The following is a 23942-nucleotide window of genomic DNA, read 5'->3' as shown; positions in this document are numbered from 1 at the left end:
TTAGTGTTTAATGGAGGTGACTGAAGACACTTCCAGAAAGCCAGGGGAGGAGAGGACAGGTAAGGCAGGAGGGTGTGGGTGGAGCTGCATTAGCACAGGGTGTAGTTTGGGAAGGAGGGCATCTCTAGAGAAGGCCAGCCTTCCAAAGGGAGAAAGTAGGTAGGTAGGTGGGGCCCTGACACAAGCCCAGACATTGGGTCAGAGTTTGGGGATGTTTTAGACACTTTTCATGGACCCCAGAGTTGGCACAGACTCTGTTCCCCCAAGAGGGTGGCTCAAGGTTGTGGGTTTTGGGGAGGCTGACCTGCCCCTACCTCCGAAAAGCAACGGACCACGATAAATTTCTTTCTTGATTCTCTCTCGACCCTCGTTCTTCCTCAGCTAAAGGGGCCTATAAAAGCCTTTGCTGCTAAAGGTAAAAATTTGTATTAATTTAAATGGCGTCAAGCTCGATTAAGCAATAAAATGAATGTCTAAATACCTGGGAATTCTCAAAGCCTGAGCTGGTGCCAGTGGCAGAGGGCTAGAAGTAATGAGAGTGGGTAGTTGGGAAATGTCTGTGACCTTACCAAAACAAGCAGAGATGCTTGGGATGGGCAGGGGCGGGAACAAGATAACGGGATAAAAGGTAAAGGGGCGCCCAGGGGGGCAGGACGCCTGCAGCTTCATCTGTACCTTGCTTAGTCCTAAGCCCATTCCTAATCCTCTGAAGAGAAACAGCAGTTTAGATTGGGTGTGGCAATGAAGGGGAGATGCAGAGCTCACTAGGTCTGAAGAAAAGAGTGTTGTACAGATTCCCTTTGGCTTCACTGCTGAATCTGTGGACAGAGGTGGAGCTGGACAGAGCACTACCAGGGACTACAGGTGGGCGGCCCGACCTGTCATTTTACACGGCCTCCAGCCGGCTAGGATCACCTTCTCCCTGGCCCCCACAGCCTGTCTCAGGAGCAGTCCTTCCTTCTGCTGAGGTAATCCTGGCCCCTCTACTTAGGACCTTGTAGCTCTTCAGCAGAGCCTACGTGCAGTGGGGAGAGCCAGCAGTTAGTGCCCAGAAGTACAAAGGCCAGCCTTCTCCTTTCTCCGAGTCTAGCAGTTAACTTGCAGAAAAGGACAGTTGGTGCTTAAGGGTTCGATGCTCTGATCCACCCTGCAAATGCCCAGGGCATGGCAAGCTGGAGGGTCCTGTAGGGAGAGGAGCTGAAGAGGCCATTAGGCCTGCAGTGACAGGATAAGCACGGTGGTGGACGTGACGTCACCATGGAAGACCACCTTTCCTAACTTGCCAAGTCTTACCAACAGGCTAAGACCGAGAAGCAGTAGGTCTCAGAGGAGCTCGGGGGCGGCAGTGGGAAGAACAGACAGGCTGTTTGCCTTGTATTTGGAAGCTCAGGGGACACGTGCCCAGCCAAAAGCAAATGGGGCTGGTTCAGTTCCCAGCCAACATGGAGTCCAATCCCACACCAGCTTCCTCCTTCCCTGACCTGTAGTGTTCAACAGTCTTAGTAGCCAAGTTCCCCACCTCCTACAACAGAGGATGGCTCCCCTGCACGGCCACACAGCATCCCTCCAGGCTTGGCAGGCCCCCGGGCAGCTTGCAGTGGGCCAGCGTGGTTTTCTGCAGCGGGTTGGGTTGCTGGCACTGATGTAAGAAGCTCAGAGATGGGTTGCTGAGGCAACCAGGCAGGAACAACCTCTTTCATCCTACACAGTGCCACGCTCAGACCTCACTACACATGGCAAACCCCAATCTGACACCGAGTTTTCTGAAGCCAGGGTCCAGATGCTCTCTCCAGGGCTTGCCAGGAGAACCTGCAGGTAGTGGGCATACTTGTGGCCAGTCCACCCAGGAGCCGTGGGTTCTCCCTGGCAAGCAAGCCCAGACCTCACATGTATCCAGCTCCTTTCTGCCTGCAATCGATGTGCTAACTTGGGCTTGACAAGTCCCTAGGCCCAGCCAGCAGCAGAGGAAAGAAATCTCTGGCCTTGGGCGGTCTGCCGCCATGGGTTCCATCTGGGGTTGTAGAGGGAGATAAAGCTGTCGCCGGCGGGGCTCAGCTTCCTCTTTCATTACAGCTGCCAACGACATAGTAATTTCTCAATCAAACAAAGGCTCCCAGGGGAAGGTGGCTGGGCTACTGTTTCTGCAAGCTCTGAGTTCCTTGGCTCCTGGTCTCTGCAGTCATGTTCCATGCTATAGTTCCACCTTGCCGGATACGCTTTGGACTGGGTAGGTACTGGAAAGGCCTCTTTTCTGGCAGAGAGAATGGTGGGCCTCATGAGCAGAGGTTAAGCGGGGAGTTCCTAGGGTATACTGTAGGTCCAGCCTTCTCCACGTCTCTTCTTTAGACTGACTGCCAGGAATCTGTGGTATAGCTGTAACAAGATCTACACCTTATATAAATTCTAGCTCTCTCCTTAGCTCCAGCTTCTCCCTCCCCCAAAGAGTGAAGGATGGCTGTGTATCTAGTTTTAGATACTTGGAATATTTAGAAGGTTGAGGCAGGATGATCACTTGGGCCCAGGAGTTCAGGGTCTAGCATAGACAACACAGGCAGCTATGTGAAACAGACATGCTCACAGAGAGAATAAGAGGGAGAGCAAAAAAGAGACTACACAGAGACCTTTTTTTGTTCTGAGTCAAGGTCTCATGTAGTCCAGGCTGGCCCCAACCTCACTTTGTTGCTGGGGATGTCCTTGAACTCTGGATCCTCTTCTGTCTGTCTCCCAAGGGCTGGGGTTATAGGAGTGTGCCCTATGCCTGGTTATTCTCTCTTCTTAGAATGCTGGGGATCTATCCAGGGCTATGTGTACACAAGGCTATTCCTTTACCACTGAGTCACAGCCTCAGCCCACACAGCCCCTTCTTGTTATCCATGATACTATAATAAAATGACCATGACACTGCCAGGCATGGTGGTGCATGCCTGTAGTCCCAGCACTCAGAAGGAAGAGACAGATGGATGATCTCTGTGAGTTCAAGGCCAGCCTGGTCTACAAAGTTCCAGGACAGACAGGGTTATATAGCAAAACCCTGTCTTGAAAAAACAAACAAACAAAAAAAAAAAAAAAAAAAAAAAACAAAAACAAAAAGCAAACACAAACAAAAGAAAGTACTGAACCATTATTCTTCCAGAGAATAAATAAATAAATCTGGGAGCCTCTTATTACCTGTTTGTCAAATGATTAGTATGTAATCTCGTTCTAAATGTTTTCCTGTTTAAAGATACATTATTTAATATGTATCATTGATTCATTTACACTGAGCTCTCAGACAGTAGCCCCATTAAGAGGTCAGGACTGAATGACAGTTATGTAACATGTATTTTCTTTTCTTTAAGGTATATATCAGCTTTCTTGAAGCATTCTCGCTTAGAACCATTTCTGTGACAAAAATCTCAAAGAAAAAGCATTGCCTGCCCCACCAAACTCAAGACACTGAACAGATCACAAAGAAAACAATTATTTGTCCCCTGAGAGCTAAAACAAGAAAGTGGAATTACCCAGGCATACTACATTGCCTGCACCTCTGATCTCCGCGCTTGGGAGGCAGAGGTAGGCAGATCTCTGAGTCGTAGGTCACCCTAGTCTGCAAAAAGAGTTCCAGGCCTGCTAGGGCTACATGGCGAGACTCCAATCTAAAAATAAACAGACAAATAAAAGTCTCAACGTGCTATGAATTGTGGTCTAGGGATCCTAGTAGTCAGAAGGGAAGGTGCATGAAGGGGAACCAGGAGTTCAAGGCCTCCCTCCCCCCTCCCATGAAAGCCTCCGTCAAAAGAAAGGCAACAGAACTGCCTTGTTCCACCTGAGCTGTCAATGTGCCTGCCAAGTAGCTCCAGCTTCTTGCCACTCTGCATGTTTACAAATGACTGCAAAAGCACAGGGATCGGTCTTGGCATTAGTGAGCATTCAATTTGCGAACACCAAGCCTGCAATAAGGAGGACTGACCACATAGAGGTCTGCCTAGGGAGGGCTATTCCTTACAAGTGCCTCAAGTCACAGACAGTAGCTACTGGAGATTTATTCTTGTGAAATATACAAGAAACTTCTTCTTGCCCAACTGGCGATGGCGAGCATTAACCGAGAGCTTGCCCACAGAGTGCTGTGTAAACTGCAAAGAAAGCTATCTGACAGTCTCTTCAGCCTCTTAGGGTGTTTCTGAAGTGGTTTTGACTCTGGTTTCTGTGGGAGGACTCCTACAATACAGGTGACATCAAGCAGCCGAGACCTTGGGACTGGACTGCCGTCCTCTGGAGGCGGGCATCTGCTGTTTACACACGTGGGTGGTCACCGTCCTGGAGGCACCTCAGGGTGTGCGTATGTCCGTACGAGCAGACAGATGGTGGCTCTCCACTCTCTCATTGGGTGTGTGGAAGCGCTAACAGCTAAGGAGACATGGTACTGGGAGACGCGAGAACTTCCTGACAGACTCTAAGGGCAGGTGGCGCCACCCTGAAGCAGTGGCTTGGGGTAAGGGGTTAAGGCAGAGGTGGGCAGCTCAGGACACTTCAGGGTTGTCTTGTTCTGGCAGCACCTCTGGGCCTCCGCCCTTGATGGTGACAGAGTGACTGTGGGTCTTGTGGCTGTGGGAGCTTTTCTGCTTGGTTTTCTGGCACCACCTGCGAAAGGCCACCCTATGAACATGTGAGGGATCATTTTGCTTCTTCTGGTTCGGGAGCTAAGTGTCTCACAGAGATTGAGAATGTGGACTGTGGAGACAGGTTGCCCGAGTTCAGATCTACTCTCTCCCTGTTTGCACTCTGTGAACCACTTAACCCCCTGGGCTTTTTTTCTTCTTTTAACCTTGCCAGAAACTTGAGGTTGCAGCAGTCCCTACCATAGAGGGTTTGGTATTACCATTAAGTGAGTCCAGTGCGAATGCGCTATATGTGCAGAGTGTGGTAAATAAACGTTTCTTCGTGACCACTGTCATCACTATTTTCTTTGCTGCCAGCAGGAGCACTCATTTCAAGGATCTTCGTCTTGTAGCTAGAATGCGGGTTCCACCAGGGAATGATGCTGTTTTATAGGGGAGACTTCTTCAGAGCTTGGGAGCACCTACTGCTCAGCGTGCGAGGGACTGGACAGACGCACGCTAGGGATCTGAAGGGCTGTGCCTCAATCCTTAGCACTGGCTGTGAGCTCTGGGGCAGCCAAATGAGGAGAGGGAGCTCTGTGCACTAGCTGCTTCTTCTCCGTCGCTGATACCGGAAGCTCACGGGCTGGTTCTGCATCCAGGAAGGTTACATGCTTGGTCAGGCTGTGCACTGGGCTCTGCACACTTGGGGACCAATCCCTGCTAAATGAGTCCTGTGGTTCTCTGCCCCAAGAAACCTAGGGTTTTTTATCCTAGGGGTCAATACTCAGGTATGGGTGATTGTCCTCAAATCCACCTGCATAGACAGATTCCTACCTGCTGAGTGTGTGTGCTCCCTAACCATCAAGCTAAAGGGGGTGGGAGCTGAGAGCCAACCATGCCCAGGGGGACAAGATGCTGGACACACTGGACCTGGCCTGCCTGTGGGCTGGGCCAGGCAGAGGGACCTTCTGCCTCACAGTGGGACACACCCTCCTGCTCCCAAGCACATTAATGTGCCACTAATGAAATTGTTCTGGCTTATTTATCAAATTATTAAAACCACTCAGGCTGTTAATCTGCATGTCTCCTAATTACTGAGGAAGAGCTCCTGGTGCCCAGGCAACACACATACCTCAGTGCCCACCCAGCTGGGCTGTGGGCTTCTTTCTAGATGAGGCTGTTAAGGAAGGCAAGAGGAGGGAGGATGAGAAGGGGGAGGAGGAGCAGGAGCAGGAGAATGGGAGCGACCACCAGTGCTTGGAGCAGAGGGAGGATGGTGGTGGCCAGCAATCGGTGTCATTTCTATGGCTTCTCTCTCAGTGGCCTCTGTGCCCTCACTTCCAGAAATATATACTCAGTTTCTGTCTCCGCCTCCAAATTGTACCCCTTTCCCCTCTTGTCTGGATCCTGTCCAGCTCCTTAACACAGGAACTACTTCAATCAGACAGGCAGAGGGGCTGAGTCATTCTCCTGCTCTAAGCGGGAACATACTCCCTGCCTGGGGTGCAATGCAGGCTGGGGAGCCACTTGGGGTTTGCCAAGGGTGTGGAGGAAGGGAAAGAAGACAAAGCCAGGCAAGGCTGATGGTTTCATAAATGCTAACATCTTCTCTTAACTTCTGACCTTCCTAGCCATTTAGCTTCCAGATTCTGAAATCGCTCCTGATGTAAAGGAGGGGTGATATGAACGTGTGTGTGTGTGTGTGTGTGTGTGTGTGTGTGTGTGTGTATCTCCTGGGTGGGAGACAGTATAAAGCTGCTCAGGTATTAAACCACAAAGGCAGCTCTGGGCTCAGCCTGCTCTGGGGGGTTTGGTGTGTGACCTAACTTGTACTGCAGATGCTGATCTGGATGTCTGGTGTTACTAAAGGGCAAAGGTAGCCATATCCTCTTCCCGAGGCTCTTCTCCATGGGACTGGTGCAGTGGGGACATGGGAAGAAACAAAGTATGCATTAGAGATTGCCTCTGAAAAAAAAAAAAAAGAGATTGCCTCTGCTGAGGTAAGTAAGGTAGCTAGAGCACCAAGGGCAAAAGGCATACCAGGGAAGGACAGCAAGGGAAATCCATGTTCCGTGCAATGAATGCAGGCAGCCAAAGGAGATGGTCCACATGGGAGTTACTGGCTGTGGGCAGAGGACCACACACACATACACACCAGCCTTTCCTCTGTTTGCCAAGATGGAGAACAGTAGTCCTTCCCCAAACCCAGTGCACTGGCATAGCCTATGCAGCATGCCTAAGGCAGCAGAGAAAATGACTGAGCTCCAGGGGTTGGGAGCCCACAGAATGCCTGGAACACAGCCCTGGGCTTGTCCCAAGCCAGCCCCAGGGCACCTGGAACGGAAGACTGTGCACATGGTTGTGTGCTGATGCAGGCTTCTCCAGAGGGTAGGCCAGGAGCCCTTGGGGCTGGCTCTGGGGAGATCATGTTTGGGTCCAATGACAGGCTTTAGCGGTAGAGACCCCCATCATCCCCACACTGATCACAGTCATGCTTTCAACTCCCTCAGGCCATCAGTGACAGGCAGGATAGGAGGCCCAGATAACCAGCAAGGGCTAGAGAAATGCTTTAGTTTCCATCGGTCAATGAAGCTCAGTCTCCTGTTGGCTGATGTTTCATACCTGTTTTGGGCTCAGGGAACTGAGAGTTGAACCATTTCTGAGGTTCTATTTGGTCTGAATTTTCTGAGGCTGTGGTAAGGGAGCACATAAAAAAGGCAAAGAGTGTCAAGAGAAGAAAAGCCATGAGTTACACAAGAAAGGAGGGCAGGCAGGGAAGCTTTGCTTGCTAATCATGTCCCGGAGGAGAAATGATGGGAGGAAAGGGGAAAGGGGGAAAGATTGATTACATGAAAACGTGAGCTCTGGGACACATTTCTTCTTCTATGGCTTAGCTGTGGTTTGTTGCCAATAGGTTGACATGGTGCAACCTTGGTCTAAGCCTGGCAGGACCCTAAGTATGGTGGTTTGAGAAGTGAGAAATCCTTACACGTAGGCTAGAATGGGCATGGTAGGACTACATGTAACCTAAGAACTCTGGAGGTTGAGGTGGGAAGATCGTGAGTCTAGCTTGGTTTACACAATGAGATCGTGTCTCAAACAATTACCACCATGACCAAAGCAATCACCAACCAACCAACCAACCAACCAACCAACCAACCAACCAACCAACAACAAAACAAATGAACCAAAAAATCCCCCAGACAAACTAATATAACAACAAACCATCTAGTGTCACTTATTTCGTTATAGTAACAACAGACAGTCAAAGACTCCAACCCCCTCATTCTGCCCAGCTTTTTGTGAGAATGTGAGAAGAATCCCAGGGCAACCAGAGCACAACTGAGATCCTTTTATGACACAGAGAGCGAGCCATGCCACGGAGCTGGGCTTTCCACTGTCACTGATGCTGCATGAAAGCTGTAGTGCCGCTGCCATGGCCAGAGTGTGAACGCGAAGAGACACCTCACCTTAATATAGTAGCAGTTTAACACGGCACGGCCAACTCATGGCCTCCCCTCGCGGCCACACACACACACCAACTTTTTTCAGAGCTGATGAACATTAACGCAATGCAGTTAATAATTCAACGGTCTGGGAGCTGGGAGCCTGTGCCTGCGAAAGGCCTCCTGGGTCTCATTACCAGCGCCGTGGGGAGTGGGCTGCAGCAAGCTCTTTCCCGTGCTTGTGGCGCAGTGTGGCTCTGTCCCCAACGATGCCTCCTCGAGGTGCCCTTTCACGTCTAACTCATTGATAACTGCTTTTCCAAACAATCTCTTTTCTGACATCTTAGCACTGAGCCATGCCAGGGCCCTAGGAATGCCCAGAAGTCCAGCCAATAGCAAAAGGGGCCAAGCAGCTACTGGAAATGCAGGGAAAGCCTGGGCAGCAAGTGAGATGACTGGGCGAGACGGGCTTCCTTCTCTCCTACCTCTATGGTGAGGGATAGGATGGCGAGAGGGTGGGAATATACTTTCCATCCTGCCTGAGGCAGAGAGGCAGAAGCCGAGGCGATCAGCATCGCTGGAGTCTGCTGGGAAATGGAAACCTGCTGACTCCAGGCCTTCGCAAGCGGTAACACAGTTTACAAACTGACGCAATCTGTTCCTTTGGTGCAGACAATAAGGAAAGCAGACTGTTCATCTTCCCAGGAAAACCCCAGGCTGGAGGCCGGAGGGGAAGTTAACTCTCTCTTCCCCAAGCTTTGTGCAGGAAATGGGACGGAACTGGGAGGTGATTGTACCATTCTTCACGGAACAAGAGGTAGGCTTCGAGATCCTCTAAATGGCCATGACCCTTCCAGTGCTTGCTAGCTGGTGTGGAGGTGTGAAGACTGCTTCCTACCTGGTGCCTCCAGACAGCACTGTCTACTAGAGTCCTTGGCTTGGGCCATGAGAGCACACTGAATGGTCCTGCCCAAGCCTAGTCGGTGTATTCTCTGGTTTCAAAGTTATACCTGCCGTGAAGGTACAGAGCTAGGCTTCAGCCTATTTTTATAGAAGGAAAATCAATGTGTGTATGATCTATTTGCTGTCTGAGGCTAGCAAATCTCTCTAATGAACTATAAGTAACTGTATGTTCTATCAGGCCATTTTCAAATGGCAGTTTTCCACTGCAGACCCTAATTCTCAAACTCCTTTAGCTGACCACGGCGGGCCATGTCACTGAGAGCATCTATACTTTGCTTAGAATGAAGAACCATTTTGACTGGCATCCGTGGCTGTTTCTCTCCCTTCCATCCGTTTTGGAGGGAGAGAGATCATTCAGGCACTAGAGCTCACACTCTTTCTGCTGCCTTAGACACCTGCTCCTGCCACTTATCTTCTCCACTGCCCATCTGGTTGCTTCCACCACGGCCTGCTCAGTCTTATCTCTTAGGAAACCGGCCTGGCCACCTTTTCTCTCTATCCCAGGAGCTTCCTGCATTTGCCCACTGTCTCCCTTCTACTTTCTCCTGCAGCCAATTCCCACACTCACTATTTTCACTTGTCACTATTACTTCAAAAGGTCACTCAGGACCTCTTAATTGCCATTTTAATAATTTCTTTGCAGACTTCATCATTTCTGACCTTTCAAATGATCTGACCAAGCTAAGCAACCCCTATCTTTTTGGAACTGCGTTTAGGTCTCTGATTCTCAATCTTGGCCTTTTCTCCATCTCAGCTGAGAATTCTTCCCCAACAGCACGGCCTTTGAATATAGATATTGCCAGGGTGCATTCCCAGCTGTGGACAGTTCCCTCGTTCTATTATCCTGAGTGACCAGAAATACCGACAGCCTAGGCCTCGCTATCACATTCCACCCCACCAGGTAGAAATACATGGAGTGAGTCCAGCTCTCGCCTTTGCTGTGATGGGTGGCAGCAAGGGACACATCTTGGGCTCCGTGCACTGTCACAAATGACCTCCACTCGCACTGATTCTATTTAATGGGCTTCCTCCTCCTTTTATCACTCTTACTGTCCCACACTTTAGGTTGTGTCTTCGCTGTAAGTAACAACCTTTCTGTGAACCCTGTCAGTGTTCTCAGAGTGTGGCTTATTCTAGGCAGTGTAGTACAATGGTTAGATGCAGGCTCTGAAGTCAGATTACCAGCTGCAAATCTTGTTTTACTGACTAGCAAATGGATAAACATAATTTATTTAATTATTATGGGCTTAGAACATCCTCTGTGTCAAATGAGCATGATGAACGAGGGCCACCTCTGAGGGCTTTGACAAAGAATATGGCTTATAGGAAGTACTCAAGACACGCTGTTAATTTTTTTTTTTAAATCTGTATCTATCACCATTCTGCCAAAGTTCTTTCTCTGTTCTCTGCTGAAGTTCAAGTTTAACACATAGTACAGTGTGTTAAGTCCCTTCCTAACTGGGGTTTGCTGGATCCTACAGCCCTCGCTGTTTTAATCTGATCATGCCAAATGCCTATTCCTCACGTGCCCTGCGCTTCCCAACCTCAGCACATGCTATTCTCCTCGGTCAGAACATTCCCTCCTACTACTTCAGCTGCGCTAGTCCCGATCTGAGCACGTGAGCGTCGTGTCACCTGAACCGTGACACGCAGGCTCACGTCTCACTACCACAGCACAAGAATGGGAGCTTCTTACTGGTCCCTGGTAACATTCAGTCCATAGATGGAAGGCAAAGGAGGCTGGTCTCAGCTCACCGGCAGACTGGGAGAGAGTACTCACCACTGTATCCACACGGAGGCACGGAAATGATGAGAGGCGCCTGTCTGAGACACTCTCTGCCACAGGGGCTGGCCCACAGCTGCCCTGTTGTAGCAGACCTGCCCATGGGAGCCCAGCGGGCCGAAGCCTGGCCATGGTCAGGGCAGTCAGCGCTGATGACTCAGAGGCAGCCCAGACACAGCGAGCAGAAGGGGCTCTTCTGTGCTTGGCTTTGTCTGGGCTGACTATAACTGGGGCGAGGATGGGTGCCTCTGTTTATCCAGGCATGAGTGCAGGCAGCAGCTGCGCGTGCCTCCTCCCGGTCTCTTACACATCCATCGCCTCCTGGCTACTGATCCCTCAGCAAGGAAGGGGTGCCGAGCAAAGCAGACATGACACAGGAGGAGCACAGCGCAGGAGCTAAGAGGCTGGAACAGACGTCGGAGAGGCCAGTGCTGAATCTTCCGAGCGAGGAGTCAGGTGGTAGAGGTCAGACCTGTGTCACCTGGGGACAAGGACTGAGACAGCTTTATGCTACAGGGCCACCTGTGAGTGCCAGAGGCCTCAAGATCCAGGGGGAATGCAGGAAACCTGGACTGTGGCCACAGGGTCTGCTTACAAACTATTGGGGCATTTTCTGTCCTATAAAACGGCAGATCATAAAAGGGCCAGAGCAAAAGGCTTGAATGGACAGAAACGCTACACTTTCAGCAGCTGCCTGCTTCCCTTTTCTCCTGTCCTTGCAGATCACCTTGAGGAAGACCCGGCCATGCATTTGTCTCTGCCATCCTCAATCCATCCTGCCCCTGTATGCCACGCACTTGCATGCTACGTACAGGGAAGGCAGCCTTCACTCATCTGTGCTTGGTACTATTGTGGGCTGCAAGCAATTCTGCTAATTTCCAGTCCAGGAAAGCACACAAAAGAACAGAAAGTCCTAGGCTCTCCCTGGACCCCATTAAGGAGTTGCTTTTAGACCTAGGAAAGAGGAGATGTGAGCATTTTTTTGGGCTCTGCTCCTGTCTGCCACTTGCTTCCCAACCGTTTCAAATCCCTACCACAGAGAAGAGGGAACATCCTTTGAGATGATGCTGAGCCTGGGAGACTGCGCTAGAGGGCTGTTCTGTGTCCACCCTCCTGCACGGGGAATGACTCGATTCTTGCTTTCTGTGACCCAAGGGGTGCATGATCTCTCTGGCATCTCAGTAATGCACAGAAAAGCCCATGGGTAAAAGTCACCCATTACAAGGTTTGCACATGTACAGATGGAATAAGGATAAATGCGGCCTGCCAGAGGCCAGATTGGCCTGGTTAATGGTGGGGCCTGCCCTCCTCTATGTGGTGAGCTTGGGCTTCCTTGCTGCTGACTTTTTATTGTTAACGACAATTAAAATATGGCATCACTTACCCTCTCAGATTGGAGGACTAATTGGCTATAAAGCCTTGCAAACACTTAGTGTAGGGCTGGAGTTTACATTAAGACACTTCTGGATGGCGGTTATCAATCTTGCCCTGAGCTCTGCCTGCCTTATTCTGCGGCAGGTCCCAGGGGTCCCTGCCCACAGAGGGGGACGGAACAACAGGCAGGGACATGCAGAGTGTAGAAACGTATTCTTCCTTCCCTTTACTCACAGCCCATGTTACAGGCTTTCATATTCTTCCTGGACCTATTACTCAGCTTCTGAAAATTTTCAGGTCACTACAGATTAAATGCAGAACTGAGTAACTGTTAGGAATGGGAGACCACCTACAGAGTCACAGCTTGGCTCTTGAGGGACTCTATCTTCTTGACAGGAACCAGTGTTACATTAGTCTCCATTTTTTCCTTCCCTCTAATCTCAACAAAATGTCCCAAATATGATTCAGTGTAACAAAGTTCCAGGAGCCAGCTGGTGGTCCCTTTGCCCTAACACATCTGCTCAGGCTGACCCTGCACTGCCCTGAGACGGGGATAGCTGGCCTCATTCACTCTGCTCCACCTCCCTGCTCTGCCGCACAAGGCAGAGCCCCATAGCCACGTGCTCGCTGCTTTCTGTGCAGGGGAGTGCCCCTGAGGCAGGTGTGTTCTGAAACTGCAGAGGAAATGAGGATGCTCAGTGTCTCCTAAGATCACCCAGAAGTCACAATTAGCATCTGAATCCTTTTGACCTGAAGGAGGAACAGTGAACTGACCTGGCAGTAGTTGAGCTGCCTCTCCTGGCAGAGGACACTTGGATGCAGCTGCTACTGTCGACACAGCTTTTCCCACTATGGCCTTCCTGCCACAGTGCCCTCGGACAAGGCTTTGAGACTCCTGCCACCGCCCCACTGCTCAGTGTAAATACCATTTAAGCAATCTGATTTCTTTCAATGCCTTCTGGGGGTGCTCCCTGCCACCCCCTGCTCTGGAGCTGCTCCCTAGAGCCAGCGGGCATGGAAGTGCAGAGGGAGGGTCAGAGGCAGCAAGCAAGAAAGAAAAGGCCAGTCCTAATCTCCTTCCAAACAGGGGTGTACTGAGATGCTGCAGAACAACAGGAAGAACAAAGAGTTTCAGCATCCTTTACTTTGCGAAGACGAAGCACATTAGATGGGCCGACGCACCCACTCTATGAGCCTCTTTTCTTCCGCTATTTCTTCACGGACCCTCTATTCTGGGTCAGCTGGTTTGCAGGCTGTGAGAGCTACCCATTCTCACCTCCTACAACCCTTCCCCTCTCAGGGCCATGTGCCTACATCAGGACCGTGATGGGTGGGCCAGGAGTCTCCTTGCACAGCTAAAACTCATTTTGAGGAGACTATCCATTTGCTGGTAAGGAACAGTATAGCTGTTCTGGAAGGCGCTGTCCAGAATCTAGAATGAAACTATGGGCAGTAGTTTCCAAGATGCAACCTATAGCTCCTTAGTCTTCCAGGGGGCTTCTCTTCACCCACTGTTCCTGAACACTAGTTCCACCTAGGTATGTGGATCTGCCCTGTATCAATTTCCTCGCGCTTTCCATGCCCTTTTGTGGATGTGTCTGCCCTCTGAAGGAAGTGGTTGTTTTCCTGTTTCTGGTCAACCCATTTGGGTCCTCAGAGCTTGCACAAGTACAGCAGGACTCTAGGCAGTGCTGGAAGGAGCTTCAGGAAGGAGGACCCTGAACTCCTTGGGGAGAGACTATGCTTGCCCGGGCTCTTTAGCTTCTGGGCAGCGCTTTCCATGTGGCTATATTCCTGGTTGTTATCCAGAGCTCAACACAGAGAGCTTCCAAGGCGAGGCAGGCAGCAGAAAACACAGGTTCATACTGTGACAGGGGCCTGGGTCTACTTCAAGGAAGGATCAGCATGGCTAGGGAAGATGCAGCAGAATTGCAGAAGCACCAGGAATGCCCAGCTGACAGTGATAATAGGCAACAATGACTCCAGGGCTTCAAAATGGGAAGACAAATGCCAAGGAAACAGGACCGTATAAAAACCATCAAGGACCTGCGAGGAGGCTGGGGGCTCACTGTAATCAACAACCAACCAGGGAAAAGTCACTTGGCATCTGTGAGGTAGAAGAGCATGGCCCAGGACACTGCAGCCGATCTACGGGGGCGAGGGATACAAGAGCCTGAGGTTTAGCTGAGAAGACACAATGAAGTCACATCATGTCAATTAGTGACAAAGCATCATGTAAAACACATAACAACTCACTAATATGACAGCGAGTACTGGACGGGTTCAGAGGAGAGGCCGAGTCAGCTTTGAGGGAGGGATGAGGAGTCAGGTCACTCTTTAGAAAGGGGGTGGGCTTTAAAGGAGGGTGTGACTTCTGAGAGAGGATAGACAAGCCTGCTGCAGTAAAAGGAACAGCTTTGAAAGCCATGTGTAACGGGCCGGGAAAGAAGGCGATGACAAGACCAGTGAAGATGAAGCATTAGCATGAGGAGTGAGATGCTGGGAAGAACAGGGACCAGGAACAAGTGTAAGCAGACTGGAACCCAAGATATGGAGGGCTGCCCTTGAGAGGAAGTGCGGGCATGTTGGAATCTAACACCCTTCTGATACGGATCTGACAAGCACGGCTCAGGGGCTGGATCTGGATGCCCTTAAGAAGGCAGGAAGGAAAGAAGGACGGGGACCAGAACAAGGTGCACAGAAGTCTTGCTATAGCCCTGACTTGGGGGCCAAAGAATGAGAAGCAATGAAAATACGCTGTGGTAGCTTGCTACTAGACTGTGGGTACTCTCACCCCATGTCAAAGCGTGCAGAGAAAGCTCAAAGAAGACAGAGGGAAGAACATAATCAAGCAGGGCTAAAGGCTCGGGCACTGGTGGGCCGAGGTGCCAGCACAGTCTCCCTTTCTTCCCTGCAGGACATACAAGCACTGTGCTTCGGCTCCATCCCTCAGAGTTCTGTCTTTGATTCTGGGGACACTTACTGACTGCACTGGTTATCAGTGACAGCAGCGCAGCCAGACTACGTGGGTTCAAATTCAGCCTCTGCCATTTATAAACTATAAGAAAGGCATTTTAAATCTTTGCTTACACTTATTCAAGCTGTGACATGGGAGTAAGGAAGTGGAAAGTCTCCTTCATAAGGATTAAGAGAGCTAAAATATATTAAGCTCTTAGAACCAAGTCTAACATACAGTAACTGATTAACAACCGCTGGCTTTTCTTACCGGGCTGCGCACACATAGTAAGAGCAGAAACTTTACTCCGATGTATAAAGTAACCATGTTCTATAGCTTTCCATGAAAAATTTCTTGGCTTCTGGCCAGCGTGTGGCCTAGCTTGCTTGCTTTGGGCCTTGGCTTCTAGAATATGGAAGGACTCTCCCCACCCCCAGGGTGTGCCCTGGAGGTGATGTTTTCTGAATTAGCAAGGCTTAGCAGGAGGGGTGGGCTGAGGTGCTTCTCCAGTCTCACTTCTCCCACTGCCTACCCCTTCATGTCATGTGGACCTGATCTGGCCCTAGACAGACCCTGCAGTTCTGCACCGTTATGTCCTGCTGTCCGTGGTAGAGATTTCCCAACAGTCTCTCCTCCTGCATTTTTATCCTTGTTATCTCGGGCATTCACTTGGTCAGCTCCAAGATTATAGTTCCCAGGCTCTTCTCTCTCTGGTAACACGAGTGAGAGTTAGTAGAAATCCTGAAGCAAGACCTGTACTTGCTATCTTCGCGCTTTCTCCCTGACTGCCCAGCTAAGAGAAGCTGAGTGGCTGTGGCCCTTTGGGAACTTTCTATCTTGAGAATGGAGGGCGGGAGCTAGGAACAGCAGAGTGGGGTAGGGGGCTCTCTCACACGTAGGAGCGCTGTGGACACTGGGGGACTCTGTGCTGGTGCCGGGCCACCGACCTGTGAGCTTCTCTCATGAGAGCCAAGAAAAGTTCCCTCGTATAAGCCTGAGAGATGCACGGTGGTCAGATGCAGGTCTCACTTTTCTCTGGAATGTGCGCCCTTCTCTCACCCCTGAGTTAACACCTATGTGTCCTCACTGACAGCTTCAGGATCCTGGACCCTGTGGACCCAACTCCTGCATGGTCTGATGCACACAGTAGGTCGATTCAGGTAAGATGAGTGGGATGGGAAGGACTTGTGTGTCATGGGCACTTGTTAATCTGTCTCTCTTTGCTCTTAAAGAAGGTCTGCCTTGAAGAACAGAAGCAGACAGTCTCACAGAAACAAGGCTCTTTTTTATGAACTGACAGGAACACAGGGCCAGGCCCACAGTCTGGCTCATTAAGGCTGCTTCTGGACTGCAGGCTTTGTCTTCCAGCGGGGCCTGGCAGGGCTGGATCATCACTGTTCTGGGTAAGAGCTGTCAAGCCCACAGCTGAAGGGAAGAGCGGGGAAAGTGAAGGGAATCAACACTTTTTGACTTGTGGCTATGAGACCCATTCACGGAAGAGTATCCAATACATCTGACACAAACTTAGTCCTCACGCCCGTCTGTAAGATGTTTCCCATGGCCCCATTCTACTGACAAGGAGCCTCATGATCTAAACAACTTGTGAAGTAAGACTGAATTCTGGGTACTGCTGGGCTGGGGATCATGTTCCATGGTAGAACATACGCCTAGCAGGTACAAAGCTTTGTGTTAGATCCCCAGCGCCACAGATAAATAAACAAAGAAGAGGGAGGAAAGGGAAGGAAAGGAAGGACACTCTAAGGGCGCCGTCATAGAAGCAGAAAGTTCTAGCATGCTCTTGCATAGCAGGATGAATACAGACGATAATGATGTACATCTCAGAGAGGATAGGAGAAAAGACTCGGTCAGCTCTCTCCATAAAGTGATGCTTGAAGTTGGTCCTGGTGGTGCACCCCTTTAAATTCAATACTTGGGAGACAAAGGTGGACCTCTGTGAGTTCAAGGCCCATCTGGTTTATATAGTGAGTTCTAGGACGGCCAGGGCCACGTACAGACACCTTGTCTCAAAAAACCAAGCTCTCCTCCAATAAATAAAAATCTATGTGATGTTTACATTGATTTAAATCTGCTTACATTGATTTAAAGGCAATATAGTGTATACTGTATGGAAATATCACATGGTGCCCTATTAATATGTAGTGGTTAAATCTAATTAAATGTAGATTAAAGGGAAAAAGAAGATGAATCTGCCCAAGGTCATTTGGTAAGTGTAGAGGTCAGAATTTGAACTTAATTCTGTTTACTTTTAGAACCTAGCCCTTGTCATTAACCTTCGGGCAGAATGATTCTGTGGGCATCTGGAAGCATCAGACTCCCAAATGCCTAAATTTCCTGAAGGAATTGAGGTGGTGGCTCTGGCCAGGATACGGGAATGAAGGCAAATTGAGAGAGGCCAGGAAGCAGCCCTGGGGAGAGGCATCTGTCTTCCTGCTGGCCTGGCTGCTCGGCTCTTGGCCTGGGTGCTTTGTCAGTGGGAGGGGAAGGTCATTAGGAGAGGCGGCTCCCTCGTCAGGACCTGCTTGAGCAGCCACCCAGGACCCCTGCTGTGCGCTGCACTCAGCAGCTCTGGGCTCATTACCCTCTGGGACTCTCCCTGTCTATTCTCTGCTGGCTGCTCAGCATGGAAATGCAGTCACCTCCTTCTTGAGTGCCTAGGAGCCACCGCAGCAGCCTTTTCTAGGGCTTCCTAGAAAAGGTGGCCAGCCAGGACGTCCCCTTCCCCGGGCTCCCATTTCATTTCTGCCCAGCTTTTCTGCCTCTGTTGAAGCAAGCCCCGGAGAGGGGCTTAACCTTGGTAAGTCCAAACCTCTGAAGCAACAGGGACTCCTTTATATCCCTGTGGGGACACCGAACTGACAGGAGCAAAGAAAACTGGCCCACAGTGCTGCCTGGGGAAGGACACAGCCTGCTGAGGAGGGGAGAAGGGGCTCAGGCTCAGCCTGCATGCCTCCTTGCCTCCCCAGACCACACTGGGACAGCCACTTTTAACCTTGACCAAAACAAAATTCTTCCGGCTTCCCCAGCTGAGAAAAAGTGAGTTTATAATTGAAAAGCCTGGAGAATTTATTGCTGTAGGGATGAGGAAATTTAAAACTCATAACTACCCTGCAGGCTGATACATCAGGCAGATATCCATCCTATTAGAACAACTCGGCACTGTAGATATCCGTCTTATTACACTAAATGGTTAAGAAAGCCTGGCCTCACATCATGGAGATGCTCCATATCGTTTTCTGCTCACTTTCCTGAGTACATTCATCAGCCCGTTTTGTCTCCTCTGCTGAGATCGGCCTCAGAATTACAAACTGCTGAGAGGCAGCAGAAGTTTTAAATTAAGCATTCATGGGCGTAGGTGAGCTTGAGAAATGATGGTGGGGGTCACAAGGCAAGCAGTCAAGATTTAGTGCCTCGTGTGCGTGTGTGTGTGTGTAAGCAGAGGCTCATCAACAAGTCTGGATCATGTCTAGGGACAAAAGAGCCAGGGAGAGGAGAGAAGGGGCCAGGGAGAGGAATTTAAAAGCTCTCTGGTCAAAGGGCCAGGCATGCTGCATGACACAATGAAAATCATTGGAGACTGTGAATCACTGCTAATGCCATCTTCTGCGTGAGGCATAAATATGTGCTGTTCAGACAGTGCGCGTGTGGGGGGACCTGGGTAGAACAGCCAGCCAGGGCCAAGGCCCTCTACTCCGGCCTGTCCAGGCTACACCTCTTTCTATGAGTTTTTGACCAGCACTTGCCACAGATACAGCAGAGCTTTGGTGGCTTTATGGTCAGTGACCTCTGTCCCAGCTGACCCTCCCTTGGGCAGGACTCCTTTCCTCCTCCCTGCCCTTCTGTCTAATATCTTCTAGTGAGGCTGAACCCTGGAGGGTCTGCCCAGCCCAGTCTGTCCGCCTGCACGAGCCCTCCTGTGTGCACGCCGCAGCAGCTACTCCTGCTGACCACTGGAAAGGAGGCCTGGGGGAGTCACAGATGCCTCCGTGACAACCACCTTAAAGGTGATGGGTGGTGGTGGGGAGACAGTCAGCAGCAGGCCCAGTTCTCGGGGGGTGGGGGGCGCTGCCCCCTGCACTAGCCATTCCCATTACCTTGTTTTATTTTCTTTTATTGCAGAGAGGCTCCGGCATGTGGGCAATAAAGCTTTGACTGCTGCACTCCACAGGCCTGGGGTGAGGAGAGCTCAGCTTGACAAAGTAGGGCAGTGTGGAGGGGAGGCCCAAGCAGGGGCCCGCACCAGCACGTGAATCCCTAGCCCCTCCAGGGCTACCAGAGAGCCCTTCCCTGATCTGAACGGCCCTTTGAGGGCTGGCAGAGAAAGGAGCCCTCTGGAACCCAGCTCTTGTGGGTTTTGTGAGGCAGCCCTTCTCCACCAGAGAAGCACCACCTCTCTTAGCTGCTGTGATCCACCCCCCTGCTCCCGGACTGACCTCTTTCCTCTGCTGCCCACATAGCCAGCCCACTTGTGTCTTTCGAACAATTTTGTGCTCTGCTCTTCCAAGGAGGGAGGAAAAATACCACCTTGCTAAGAGCCATGCTGCCTGCTGCATTTTCCTCCTGGGTCCTAAGAACTGCTCAGACCCTGATGGGAGGGGAGGCGAATGGACAGAGCCACTGGCTTAGCTTCAGACAGGTGGGACGGGCCCTGCAGCTCTTCACTGAAGAGTCAGTGGAGCAGCCCTGGGATATGGGAGTGCTGGAGTGGCTGAGGGCTGGTGAGGGCTCCTTGAGGGTTCAGGTACAGGCTTGTAGGGGATAAAAGAGGCTTTAGGGAAAGAGAGAGGCAGCAGCTGGCTGGCTGCCAAGACACAGGGTGGCAGAGCTTTCTGCAGTCCCAAATGGTTTACAAACATAGAACCTCTGCCAAAGTGTGTCCCTGTCAATTCTGAAAACCCTAAAGACCCATAATTGCCTCTGTAATGAGACTCTCCAAAGCGCCCCTTTCTTACCAACTGTCTACGACCTTTACTTTAGCTATGGCCTACTCAATATACACTTGCATGAAACTCCTTTATGGCTTATCTTGTACCAGTTTGGGATGCTAATGTGTCAGCTTTTATGCTCTGGACCTATACCATGATACAATGACACTAGCAATAAAGGGAAGGTGCTACAGGGAGGAGGCTAGGAGTATTGGTCCCCACACACAATTTTCATTGACTGCAATTCTCCTACCCATGGGACTCACCGATAGAATACTGAAATTTCAAGACCCACGATTTTTAGAGCATAAATGTGGGATGGGATACAGGACTGGCATTCCAGGCACAGCCCATCGGGCCATGCTTTGGACAAGAAGATGGATTTTGTCTGATTTCCCTTGACGGACGAGCTGTGTTCAGCAAACAGCCCGGCATGCAGCTGTCACTCTGATGCTGAGCTCTGACAGGCATCGATCAGGCTGCAGTGTGAGCATGCAGACCTACACAGCCTCATCAACATGCCTGCCTGGAAGACAGCTGTGTCTGAGCCAGGATGTCTATGCCCTAGCCTTCCTCCAGTGGATGCTGGTGACAAGGAGGGAGCCTGTACCAACGGAGGGAAGAAGGGGAAAGGACGTCTTCAGAAAACCCACACTTAGGTGGCAAGACAAGCTGTGGAATTAAAAACGGGAGGAGGGGCGACGCATCCTTGACAGACAAGCTGCCAGAGGGATGAGCAAACGGGCGGTAGGCTAAAGCTGGGCACAAATGGCCTGTAATCTGCAAGCGTAAGCGGGGGGAAAAGGAACTGCTGGCAGCTCTGGTCCTCTCTTCCTGCCTGGCCGCTATGCTTCATGTCAGCTTCTTAAGGTCTTACGGACTTCCAGAACATTCTGCTGGAACCAGAGGTCCCTTTAGCTCCCCTTCCTCCCCATAACCTCTGACAGATCAGTTTCTACGAAGAGGTTCAGTGCCGAGTGCTTTCTTCTAGAAGAGGCCATCTTGCTGTTAGGCCACATCCTCCTTCACACCCTCTCTAGTCCGGATTCCTCACGGTCTAAGTTTTGTACTCCAGCACAATCTAGGACAAACAGGATTTCCCTTTTCTTATTATCTGGATAAGTTCCCTGAGTTCCGAGAGCTGCTTTTAGGACAGGAGAAAACACATGGAGCGGTAACCACAGCCCAGGACGCACAGAACCGCACACGCGAACATGCGCACGCGCACGCACACGCACACGGCGTGCTCCTGCCCCGTCTTCTACTGCAGAGCCACACCCCGAGAGTGTTTGTTCTGCTCCTTCTTTCCCTCCCCAGGATTTCCAGTCTGTGACCGAATCCTGTACGTTACATCACTCAAGCCCCGTCCTCGGAATGTCCTGAGTGTTTCAAGAACCCTCCAGAAGGAAGGGGGGCTGAGGAGGTGCCAGTGGTTGAGAACACATACTGCTCCCACAGAGGGCCCACAGTCAATCCCCAGCCAAAACTGCCTGTAATTCCAGGAGGATTGGGTGTCTCTGGCCCCTGCTGCTACTGGCACTCATATATCTCCAAACACAGACCCACACACAGACCCACAGCGATAAATAAATAAATAAATAAATAATCATAAAATAAATCTTAAAAAAAAAAAAAAGAACCTTTAGGGCTGGTGAGATGGCCCTGAGGCTTACTTGCACAAGCCTCAAGATTTGATTGAGTTCCATCCCCAAAACCCAAACAGAAGGAGGGAACTGGCTTCACGAATCTGTCCCCTGATCTCCACAGGCATGTGTGGCACCCACCTGTCTCCCATCTCATACTATCTCTCTGTGTGTCTCCTTCCATCTCTGTCTGCTTCTCCGTTTCTCTTTCTCTCCCAATTATAACAGCAGCAGCAGCAGCGGCGAGCAACGAGGAAGCAGGTCCCCGACTTGGCAGCGGGGAATAACTGCCTCCTTCAATCCACACTGTTCCTCTGCCAGTACAATTTCTACCAGTCACTTCAGAGTGCTGTCGGTACAGTCTGTGGCACCCCAAACCCCCGGAGTAATTTTCAGATGAAGTGCTGTCAAGCCGGGTCACCTTTATCTTGTAATTGTGTAACTGATTTCTGAACTTAAACACAGAATTTGGCATTTGTTACAACTGGCAAATTATGTTTCACATGTATGTAAGTTGTAGTCTATCTCTCTCCATCCTTGAAAGAAACTTCAAAGCTCAGTTTTCTGTCTGAAAGAAAATGATCAAAAAAAAAAGAAAAAGAAAAAAAAAAAAAAAGAAAATGATCTTGTTAGTTTCAAGTGACCTTCTAGGCCTCTACCCAAGTCTTTACAAGGGTAGGCCCAGGGGCAGAAATTTGCATGGTGGCTCCAAGATGCTCCACGCAGAAGGACCTGGTGTCCTGGTGAAAGGACCTTAGTACTGGAGGTCTGTGTACAGAGCAGAGCAGACAGGGCAGGACTAGAAGGGCCAGGCTGTACTCAGTACAGCCACTGCTCCCCAGAGACCTAAAGATGCACCCGTTGAGTTCATTCCTACACCCGAGGTGACACAGAGCAGCTCAGATGTATCTAGGAGGCCTTCCTCAGGTTGGGAAGAGTGACATGCAACCTGTCTCCCGCCTCCTGCATCCTTTCCACACCAGAACTACCCACACACTGGTTCTCTCAAATTAAAATAGGAGCTTTCTGGGGAAGGCTGGCTGGGTCACTGGTAGATGATGTGGGAATGAGGAAAAGCATAGAAGCTAGATTTACAGGTGACACGATAAATGGGAGACAGTGGGAGGCAGCAGGGATATTGAGACAGGAAGGATGAAAAACGCAGCCAGGACCTAGAGGCCGAAGCAAGGTTTGCAATGATGGTTGCAGAGATCAAAACTGCTGGGAATCTGGGTGGAACATGGACTTCACAGGCAGTTGCGCAGCCTATGTGGGGGAGGGGTGCAGAATCCCCCTTGCCTCAGTGCTCTAGAATGAGGAACTGGTGAGGATGGAGCTTGCAGAGATCAGTGCTGTACGGGATGATCTGCACATACTCGAGGAGAAATGCTAGGGAGGACTCCGCTGGGATGTTCTCCATTCAAGACCTCTTTGATCATACTGATCGCATCTGTTCAAAATCATGAAAAAACAGAGGCAAAATGTCAAAAACACATTATTTCAGCCAAAAAATTGTCTTTAGACAGGTGTTCAAACATGGAAAAAAAAAGGAAGAGAAAGAAAAGGAAAAACAAGGTGAATAGTGCTCCAGTCCTTTTCTTTTAGTCTCTCTCTTGTACTCCACCCCACCCCTGGGTCGGCCTTTTTATGAAATCCAGTGGGAGTCATCCTGTGGTCCCTAAGGTCATGGACTACAGAATGCTGACAGGACCTAGGCTTCTTGGTTCAGAAAGCAGTACTGCCTGGGACACGTTTCCCTGATACGCTCATCCTGCCTTCTCCCATTCAGCTAGGCTTTCATGTGAAGATGCCCAGACGATGAAGCACCCTTTTATCCATCGCTTTGCCCTGAGACCCGCCACGCCTTGGACCTTCCTACTGCGTCCCTCCCTGTCAGCATCCCTGTGCTGTGGGTGGACCTGGCCCTGAGAAGTGCGCTGCCTGAGGCCTGAGACTGCAGAGCTGGTGAGGAGATGCCAGGGCTAGAATTCAAGGCACAAACCCGACTCCATGTCTGCAGAGTCAGAGTGGCATGCCACCCCGATGAATGGCCTGTTCCCACTGCTAACCTCAAAGCTCCGCAGTCCTCCCACAGAGGACTGAATGATAGAACCATGGTGGTGGTGGGGGGCAGGTGACAACTGTGACAGTGACATACGGACAGTGAGAACCATGGTGGTGGTGGGGGGGGCAGATGACAAATTTGACAATGACATGTTGGGACAGTAAGGACAGAGAAAGATGGAGAGGTTGG

General features: G+C 50.6%; 1 protein-coding gene across 1 annotated transcript in view; it reads right to left on the bottom strand.

Moving 5' to 3' along the window:
- The window catches only part of Snd1 (staphylococcal nuclease and tudor domain containing 1), a 399985-nt gene that overhangs the window by 15164 nt on the left and 360879 nt on the right, over window positions 1-23942 (bottom strand). The gene's annotated exons all lie outside the window — the stretch shown is intronic.

The sequence above is a fragment of the Meriones unguiculatus genome, chromosome 21 (assembly GCF_030254825.1).
Source record: "Meriones unguiculatus strain TT.TT164.6M chromosome 21, Bangor_MerUng_6.1, whole genome shotgun sequence".
In the NCBI taxonomy this organism is placed as follows: Eukaryota; Metazoa; Chordata; class Mammalia; order Rodentia; family Muridae; genus Meriones; species Meriones unguiculatus.
Note: the sequence above shows the minus strand (reverse complement) of the source record. Positions and strands in the feature narration are given on the sequence as shown.